This window comes from Propithecus coquereli, unplaced genomic scaffold, assembly GCF_000956105.1.
Source record: "Propithecus coquereli isolate 6110/MARCELLA unplaced genomic scaffold, Pcoq_1.0 Scaffold131, whole genome shotgun sequence".
In the NCBI taxonomy this organism is placed as follows: domain Eukaryota; kingdom Metazoa; phylum Chordata; class Mammalia; order Primates; family Indriidae; genus Propithecus; species Propithecus coquereli.
Genome location: NW_012137303.1, coordinates 5,810,968 through 5,821,684, shown reverse-complemented (window position 1 = coordinate 5,821,684; position 10,717 = coordinate 5,810,968).

Genomic DNA, 10,717 nt, shown 5'->3' with positions numbered 1-10,717 from the left:
CAACCTCACACTCCTGGGTTCAAGTGATCCTTCTCCCTCAGCCTCCCAAGTAGCTGGGACTACAGGTGCACCTGGCTAGTTTTTCTATTTTTTGTAGAGACGAGGTCTTGCTCTTGCTCAGGCTGGTCTCAAACTCCTGACCTCAAATGATCCTCCTGCCTCAGCCTCCCAGAGTGCTAGGATTACAGGTGTGAGCCACTGCACCTGGCCTTTGTTTTTTTTTTGAGACAGAGTCTCGCTCTGTTGCCTGGGCTAGAGTGCAGTGGTCCATCATAGCTCACTGCAACCTCAAACTCCTGGGTTTAAACTCCTTCTGCCTCAACCTCCTGAGTAGCTGAGACTACAGGCACACATGACCATGGCAAGCTTATTTTTCTATTTTTTGTAGAGACAGGGTCTCACTATGTTGCTCAGGCTGGTCTTGAATTCCTGGCCTCAAGGGATCTCCTCCCCTGCCCCCACCCACCCTGGCCTCCCAAAGTGCTAGGATTACAGGTGTGAGCCACCATGCCCAGCTGGTTATATCTTTTTGTATTGTTCTTTCAGTGATTTAGTGGCTACCCTAAAAATGTGCATATGCGTACTTGACTTATTACAGTCTACTTGCCAAACACTACAAGAAAAGTACAGCAGTTTAACTCCATTCACATCCCTGCCGCCCTTAGTGCTATTGTTGCTGTGTAGTTCACTTCTATGCATAAACCCCATAAGACATAGTGACCATGATTACTTTAAATAGTCAACATCAACATCCTTCTATATTTACCCACATATTTACCCCTTGTTATGCTTTTCATTCCTTCCTGTACTTCTCTGGTTCTATTTGGGATTATTTTCCTTCAGCCCGAAGAACTTCCTTCAGTCTTTCTGAGAGTATGTGTCTGCTAGAAACAAAATCTCTTAGCTTTTATCTAATATTTTTTTCTTTTTTTCTTTTTAATCTTCATTTTTGAAAGATATTTTAAGTTGTTAGAATTCTAGAGACAGTTTCTTTTTTTCATATCTTTCAGTACTTTGAAGATGTCCATATATTGTCTTTTGATTTCCATAGCTTCTGTTGAAAAGTTAGTCCCAAGTCTTATATTTTCTTCTTTTAGTATAATGTGTCTTTTTCCCCCTTTGACAGCTTTTAAGATTTTGTCTTTAATTTTAGTTTTCAAAGATGTATGTAGAAATAGTTTTCTTTGTTTTTAAGCTACTTGGGGCTTACTAAGATTCTTGGACCTATGGACTGATATTTATTATCAATTATGTAAAATTTCAGCAGGCATCTCATTATGCATTGCTCCTGATCCATTCTCTCCTCCCTCTTATAGGACTTCAATAACACAATGTTAAATCAGATGTCTATATCCCACTCACCTTTCGCACTCTGTTTTATTCTTTCCATTTTTTTTCTGTTGTACTTACATTTGGATTTCTATTGACTCGTCTTTGGATTTACTAATCTTGTCTGCTATGATCTGAATGTGTTCCCCAAAGTTTGTGTGTTAAAAACTTAATCCCCAATGCAACAGATGCAACAGTGTTGAGAGGTGGGACCTCTAAGAGGTGATTAGGTAACGAAGGCTCTGCCCTCACAAATGGATTAATGTCATTACCGTGGGAGTGGGTTTGTTATAAAAGTGAGTTTGACCCTCTCTTGCCCTCTCTTGAGCTTTCTTGCCCTTCTGTGTTCTGCCATGCCACAGGATGACAAAGCAAGAAGCCCCTGAGGCTGGGAATGGTGGCTCACACCTACAATATCTACACTTTAGGAGGCCGAGGTAAGAGGATCACTTGAGGCCAGGAGTTTGAGACCAGCCTGGGCAACATAGTGAGATCCCATCTCTACAAAAAATTTTAAAAATTAGCCAGGTGTGGTGATGCATGCCTAAAGTTCTAGTTACTTGGGAGACTGAGGCAGGAGGATTGCTTAAGCCCAGGAGTTCAAGGTTGCAGTGAACTATAATGATGCCACTGCACTCTAGCCGAGGCAACAGAACACGAGTCTCAAATAAAAAAAATTTTAAATAAAGGCCCTCACCAGATGCTGACACCTTGATATGGGACTTCTTAGCCTCCAGAACTAAGAGAAATGAATTTCTTTTCATTATAAATTACCACCTCTCAGGTATTCTATTATAGCAGCACAAAACAGACTAAGACATTGTGCTTTTCTTTTTCCAGTTTTATATAAAACCGATTCAATGAACTCGTAATTTAAGACAGTGTACTTTCCATTTCTAGAATGTCTATTTGTTTCTTTTTTAAAGATTCTAATTCTCCAATTAAATATTTCATTTTTTCATGTACTTTTTCCATATTTTCTTCTATTAAAAATATTTATAATAGTTAAAGTCCATGTCTGTAATCTTTAACATCTGGATGATCTAAGGGTCTGCTTCTATTGTCTACTTTTTGTCTTGATGGATTATATCTTCCCTGGATTTTTGCATATCACATAATATTGTTTTGTATGATGATGAACTTTTTATATAAAAGTGCTGTAGAAATTGAAGTTGTTGCTCTTTGTCCGCCTAGCGAGGGTTTGTAGTTTTGTCTGTTAAACAGACAAGGTAAGGAGCTGATCATCTCAACCCAACTAGGAATGATATTAGTTTGGGGCTGGCTTACGCCTTTAGTTAGACTCAGTCCCTCTGTGGTTTCAGCTATCCTGAGGGCCAGATCTTCTTGTGTTCGTTGCAGATTCCACTCTCTAGTGGAACTTTGTCCCCTAAGTACCAGGAGACTTTAGGAGATTTTACTCTGCCATTCTAGCCCAGCCCCTCTCTGGGCATGGCCTTTCTGTAGTTTTGATTGAGATACTGGTAGGTTTCTGTCTCTGTCTCCTTCACCCTAAAAGTTGTGTCCTTCACATGTTTGGGGCTTAGCTATTTAGCTTTCCTCCTCATCCAGGTTCAAAATCTGGCAAATGTTTTGGAATGGAGACATTTAGTTTTGTTTTGCAGGTCCTTTGCCCTAGCGTGACTTGGCCTGCAGCTGATTTCTGTCTGTCGTTGTGGCTCAGCTCACCAGTCAACTATACTGCCCTAGCACTCAGCAAATGTCGTATGGAGAAAAATGGCTATTCATTTGATGATCCTATAGATTCCAATTGTCCGTGCTGACCCACATGGTCATAAAAAATTCTGATTTTTCCCTTTAGTATAGTTGCTTGCTCTGTCTACGAAAGCCTGTGCCCAGGATCAGCAAATGCCTCCAGGCAAGAAAGTGGCCAGCAATGTCAGTTCACGTAATAAAATCTTCTCTCTCTCTCGAATTTATTTCTTCTAGTCTCATATGCTTCAATATATCTCCAATATCTTTAAAAACATGATTTTTATAATCTGTCTTTTTTTCTATTTATGATAGCTTTCTGTTACTACCACATGATACTCAAAAGCAAAAGTATTCATGTCTAATGATTTGTTTTGAATCTTAATGTGATCTCATAAAACAAAGAACAATATTCTAAAATACGAGTCCAGGAAAAAAATTTTCCTGGCAAAGCAAACCTTTGAATTTCATATTGTAGTTAAAAAGACAATTGTATTTACTTAAAATAAATTCACTAAAAATTTGCTATAAATTTTATAACAAATTTAGAGATACATCAATTCCATAGGTAACATGGAATAATGTCTAGTATTCACCTATATCCATTTTTCCTCTTTCCTGGGATATAGAGGAGAGCCATATTTCCAAACCTTTAGGTGGGGCCATGAGCCTAGTTAAGTCCAATGAGCTATGAGCACAAATGAGATGTGTCACTTCCAGGTAAAGGCATTTAAGAGTAAGTGAGGTTTCTCTGCGTTCTCTCCTTCATGGCAACAAAGGAGGTCACGTGTTTAGACATGAAACGACTCACCCTGGTTCTCTGAGCCATGACTGGGAAAGGGAGTCACCCTGGAGAGTTGCTGGGCCCATAGCAGACTGCGCATCAGTAAGAAATAACTTTAATACATTGAATCATTGAGTTTTCAGGACATGCATATATTTTAGCATAGTCCATTTTATCCATGCAAAATACAGTAAGGAATACCTAAACTAACACGGAGAAATGGTATTATCACTGATTGTTGTTGTTTTTGAAAAGAGCTCCAAATTCTAATAATCTAGAAACTGCGGTTTGATATAACAGGCAATGGTTATCATAATAAAATAAATTGTAAAAGAAGATTAGTGAAGAATATCCTTCAATTACATGGTTCAGAGTTTTCTTCAGAGTCTTTTTTTCTCTTTCATTTTACCCTTGAGGCATATACATGAAAAGAAAAGCTATATCTATTCTGAGCTAAGCCATACCATACCTTAAACTCAAAGTAATTTTAGTGATATTATCTTGCATGTTAACATCAGGGACTTTCCAGTTCCAAGAAAGTAAAGTTATATGTTTAAAGGGGGCAGTGAATTTTAACTTTTCTCTTCCTTTTCTCATCTGTCATACCATACCCTTGTGCTGAGAGCACTACACTCAAACCATGCCTTCTCAAAATGATCTCTCTTTCCCTCTCCCCGACCCCTCTCATTCATGTTAAAACCTACTTGAACCTATTGAAAAAGTTATTATAAAGAACTGCACTGTAAGCTATCATTGTCTAATAGCAGCTCAATAAAATACCTTCTTGGATCACAGGCATTTTAATTAGAAAATATATACATTATAATCTAAAGGGATGAATTCTAATTATTGAAACTTTGCTGTTATTTATTGGTTGGAGGGGTAAGATATCAGAAGGGATGGCTGAAGATCTTTCCTTTTTATTTTCATAAACATACCTTTTCTGGGTGGATGCTCATTCAACCTATAGACAGAGGCCATCCTTGAGTGAAATCATTTCTCTAGGGTGGGACTGGTGGTCATCATCTGTGCTGGTTAACTTTACGTGTCAACATGAGTGGGCCATAAGGTGCCCACATATTTGTTCAAACATTCTGGGTGTTTCTGTGAGGGTGTTTTTGGATGAGTTTAATATTTAAATTGACAGAGCAAGTAAAACAGATTGTCCTCCCTAATGTAAGCAGGCCTCATCAGTTGAAGGTCTGAATTGAACAAAAAGGCAGACCCTCCCCCTGAGTAAGAAAGAATCTCTCCTGCCTGACTGCCTTTGAGCTGGGACATTGGTTTTCTTCCTGCCTCTGAAATGGAACTACACTTGGGCTCTCCTGAGTCTCCAGCTTGCTGACTGCGGATTTTGGGATTTGTCAGCCCCCATAAACATGTGAGCCAATCCCCTACTTCTGTGGTCCCCCGTACAGGTCCAAGGCCCAGTAGGAACCAGCTACTCTGCCTGCCCCCGCAACCCTGCTTCACCCAGCCCCATCCATGGAAAAATGGTCTTCCACGAAACCGGTCCCTTGTGCCAAAAAGGTTGGGGACCGCTGCCCTACTTGATATATATGTATCATATTGGTTCTGTGTCTCTGGAGAATCCTGACTAACACACTATCCTGTGGCATTGCAGTTACACCCTGTATGAACACACTTCTTCAGGGTCCAGAGCGTTGATACTCATCCTACCCCCAACAATGGACTGAAAGAAATTTATAAGCAGAAGCAATGGCAAAAAAGCCAAGATGAGCTAAAGAAGCAAACTATTAAAGGCTTAATATGGTTATCATTAAGCTTAATACGCTTCCTGATTGTAAGTAAATAAATGTTCAAGCAGTAGCAGAAAATGGAAAGAAATGAGACCAGGAAGAAGTAAAAAGAACAAGAAAAGAAGTGGAGCCAAAAGAGCTGGTCAGGAAAGGCTACAGACATCAGAAGGAGTGACAGAGAAAAACAACAGCCATGCTGGTGAGCAGCAGGCCTCCTGCCCAGAGAAAGGATTTCAGGGAAATCTGGCAAAATGGCAAAGGAGCGCAACTTGCAAGTAGGATAGAGAAGGTGTCTGGGGTTATTCAATTCTAGCTAACCCCTATATCCACTCTGGGCATTGAAGAATATATTGACTGAATTCACAATGAAGACCGGGAGTCATCAAGATAAAGTTACCCTCTTGTGTGGACTTGTATTTTGTCATCTATCACATGGTATTGTAATTAATACTACTCTGTCCTCAAACGACTCAAAGTGTAGTGATTTAAAACAACTTATTAGTTCTCATAATTCTGAGGGTTGTGAATCTCAGTGGTTCTTCTGCTGGACTTATCTGGGATCACTCATGTGGCTGCAGTCATCTGACAACCCAACTGAAACTGGGGAATCCAAAATGGGCTCAGTCACATGCCAGGGATGCTGGCGTTGACAGGGCACCCTGGTTTTCCCTATGGGGTCTTTCATCCCCCAGTAGGTTAGACTAGCTTCTTCACAACATGATGGTCTCATGGTTTCAATGGACAAAACCTAAGTGAGGGCATTTGTCAAGCCTGTTTGTCTCATGCTTGCTAATGCCCTAAGCAAGTCAGGGACCAAATCCAGAGCCAGTGAGGAAAAGGTCCACATAAAGGTAGGAATACCAGGAGGCTGATTTATTACAAGAATCCATGACATCCCCTGTAAATTCAGGAACTCAGACTATCAACAGCATCCCCATTATCTTGTACTTGCCTGGCACCCATAGTGTATAATTCACATCTCAGCAGTAATACTCCCTAGGGAGAATTTTTAAGTTTTTGAACAACATTTTGGGTGTTCTAGTGAAATATAGTGCTACCATGCACATTTGAAATGTATATTGTTTTATTATGAATTACATACCTGGTATTTCTCCTTTCTATTGTAGTTTGAACACTATGTTGATTCTTAAAATTTTGTGTGCATAGTAGAATTTTATTTCAGGATAGTAAAGTTACATTACAAAATATGTTACAATAAAACAGTGTTTTGGGTCTGATATTTTTTAAATTAAGGAGTTAAATTTGAACGTTTTAAGGATACGCCTTCAGTTATTTGTGAATCCTGATAGCCAGATAAAGTGTCACTAAATTATTTTTTAATTTGTTATTTTTAATTTCGATCCGTGTATTGCAAGAGTGTGGAACAGGAAGGGAGATTCATGCTTCGAGAAGCAGTGAAAAATCACAAACACCACTATAAGTGTAACTGTGCCAGATCCAACACTTCTGACCTCCAAACTATCTCAATCACCCTCTTTGGCTTAAGAATTATTTGCTTATGCATTACTGTTCGAATTGTGAAGTTACTTTATGACAATATACACAGAATTCTTTTCTAGCTTGCTGGGTAACGGAACAGACGGTGCAGTTCCCGAGCCCGGCAGCTGGAGGGGACCAAGGCTGTGCTCTGCACACAGTAGGAACATCGTAAACGTCGATTGACCGAGTTCGCCGCGGCGGGTGACGCGAGGCCATCCACACCCACGCAGCAGTCTTATCTTTCTCCAGGCCCACGCCCAGGGCCTGAGAGGCGTAGCTGGGAGCAGATGGCGAGTTCCGGGAGCCAGGTGTGCAGCACTCCCGGCGCGCTCTGGGACACTGGGTTCTTTGGTGCCTGCCCCACCTCACTCCCCACCCCATCTCTACGAGCTTCCCTACCGCAGTTTGCAACACGTGTGACGTCGGGCTTCTGCGGGAGCAGGGGAGCGGACAGGAGATCGGTTGCCTGGCGGAGCCCTGGCGTCGTACGCCCGCTGCCCGCCACGCGCCTGCCTCTGTTCTCTGACCCGCGTCGCTCGGCAGCCAGAGCGGTCTCCGTGCCTTCCCACTTCCCCTCTCTGCAGTCAAGAGTCTTTCTTCCTCCCCTCCCCTCTTTCCCTTATCTGACATTTTGCTTCGCTTCCCTCTGCCCACTCCCCGGCGGGTTTCCCTGCCTGGCAGACGCGCCCGCCTCAGCCGCCCTCGCACAACCTCCCAGTGCAGGTCAGCTGGCTCGCTACCGTCGGCTTAGCGTGGCTCTCGTTCAAGCGTTTTTCCATAAGCGAAATCGGCCGCTTTCCCCGCGGGGCTCCACTTGCAATTGCTTCTGCTTGGCTGCTGGGCTGGGCGTGGGGAGCCTGCGGGGCGTGCCCCACCCACACCACGTGCCGGGGCCACTGGGGTGGTTTCGGGGCGCCCTGGGCGGGGTAGGCAGTGAGACCAACGAATCCAAGGGGGACAAAGTGAGCCGAGCCCTTCCGCAGAGCTCGGCTTCCAAGTAACTGCTCCCAGGGCGCAGCCTCTCCCAGTTATCTACCTGCCATATGCTCCTTTCTCTGACCTGAAACCGCCTCCTACAGGTGCGGGGGGTGGAATCGCCCGCAGCATCGGGCGCGCCCCTTGGCAAGGGCGCCTGGCACCCTCTGGCGCCTCCGCGCCCTCGTGGACTCAGCGACCCCCACCCCGGCCTTTCCCGGGCCAGCGAAGGGCGAGGGAGAGCGATGATGCACGCTCGTCCCTCCGAGGTCCCCGAGGAAGGGACGTTTGAGGATTCGGGTGCAACCAATTGTCGACCTCGCTTCGCTCTAGTGTTTCTCCACCCCCCCGCGCGCCGCGCACACACCCTGCTCTGCCTCCTGAAGGAGACGCGGCAGCTGCGCGCTCCGCGGGGCCTGCGCCTGCGGGGGCCGGGAGGGGCGGGCGTCCAGCCGGCGGACGGAGGTCGGGTGCCCGCCGGGGCGTGGGTCCCAGGCGCGCTGAGCGCCCCGTGCGGTCGCTGCGAGGCTGCAGAGAGCATTTAGGCGTCTGCAGCGAGGGGTGCTGGGCACCCGAGAGAGCAGGGGCCTAAGTGGCTGGCAGTTCCGGTCAGCGACGGAACTGGGCGCTAGCCGCGGGCCGAGCCGGCTCTGGGGGTGGGGGCAGGGATGGAGGAGCCGAGGGCCGGGGAACGACCTCCCGGCTTGCAGCGGCCGGTTCAACTTTAAAGGAGGGCGGGGAGCCGGCGAGGGCGCGGGGGCGTCTTCACTTGGGTGGGGGTGTGTGTGTGTGTGTGTGTGCGCGCACTTGGGTGTGTTCGTGTGCGTGTGTGCGTGTGTCTCTCTTCAGCTCCTGCCCCGGTCGTAAAACCTAAACGGAAAACGGGTGTTAAAATGCTGCTGACAGGATCGCCCGAAACATGTTTACAGTAGGAAAGACTTGCCTCCAAAAAGCACAGGCTGAGTCGATTCCAATTTATTTCCTCCCTGCAAGTGTACTCGGAAGGCGAGGCTCGGCCACCTCTCGGAACCAGGCTGAGCACCGAGATCCTCGGCGGGTCTGGGCCCGGGGAGCGCCGAGCCCACGCGGCCGAGTCGCTGCGCTCGCTCCGAGAGGCGTCCTGGCCGGCGAGACCGTTTGTTTTCTGGGGGTTTTTGTTTTGGTTTTTTTTTTCCTGGGAGGAGGGGTGGCCTTTGCTAGTCCTTAAGTAAAGCGCGCCGCCTCTGCAGCCGCTCTGCGAAGCCGGAGAGCAGCTGGCGGAGAAACTGCGTCCGAACCTGTTCCCGCTTCGGCAGAAGATACGGACACGGGAATGGATAATCTCCCGAGTTCGGTTGCTAGATCCAAAAGGGAGGCTAGTCTTGGCTTTCCCAGTCACTGGGAACTTCTGACAAGTGAACGGGAGGCGGCCGTTGGCCGCCCTAAACTTAGATTTGTGAAAAAGAAAAAAAAATAAGAATTCACCGACACTCCCCATTTCCCGCTGATCGTTTAAGCTGCAACCTAAAAAAGGTAAAGTGGTGGGGATGATAGAGGTTCGGGAGAGGAGGAAGGGGGAGAAGAAAGAAATCTGACGGCCCCCACGTTTTCCCACGTCTCCTTGCGGACGAGGGAGGCTCACCGCTGCCACCTGGCGGCTGCTTCTCCCCACATTGGGAGCCGGCTGGCTGCAGAGCAAAGCCAGGCTCTCCGGGGGTGCCATGCCTCCGCATTGAGAAATGGAGCAGAAGCCGGTATTGATGTTTCTAATCCACGTGGGCCACGCAAACATTCGTTTTCTGTTCTCATGGGAAAATCGAGAGGAAAGGAATAATGTGTTAGCATTGGTATGAAGAGCTTACTTGAGCCTACTATGTGCTGGTCACTGGTTATGAGGAAAAAATGGTAAAAATTATTAGAAATGCAGGTTCCTTATTTCTTAGCTTATTCTAAGAGTAAAAATAAATCATAGATGTCATTTACGCCAGAATCCTGTTTTGATATTTTGCAAATAAGAATTACTTCCGTACATTATTTTTCAATACTTGCCCCCGCATCCAATTCCAATACAATTTCATCAGCCCAAAAGGAGGAAGTGCAAGTTATGTTTGTCTATTGATTGAGAGGTAAATCAGGCTGGGATGGAAGATTCTTTTCCAAAAAGTGTGGAACCAAAAAGCTTGGGGCCTTGCAGTTGACAAAGGCCAATGACATCAGATTTCCCAACTAATGTAACAATGAAAGGGTTCCTCCCCACCCCCCCTTTATTTTATTTGAATTGATATTTGTCAGGTCAGACAAGCTCCTACATCTATAACCAAGGCAAGGCAAAATCTTGCAAATCATTGCAAATCCAAGAGATTTGTTAAATTAATTTCCATTCAGCCCCCTTCCCATGCTATAGGAACATATTAAGCAGTGGGATAGAATCTTATTTCCATCTATACCCCATACCATTTTATGAATGTGAGATTTTATGTTGTGCAGGTGTGTGAGAACAGAAGATAAGAAATGCATTAGCAGATATTACACTTACATCTCAAATGGAATTCCATTTTTAATGGAATAAAATAAGATAAAATATTTACCTTAATTGAAAATTTGAAATATCTAACATCATTGCTAATAAGGACAATTAGTTTATTATTCTAAAGCAGTATTTTTTTTGTAAAAATATCTT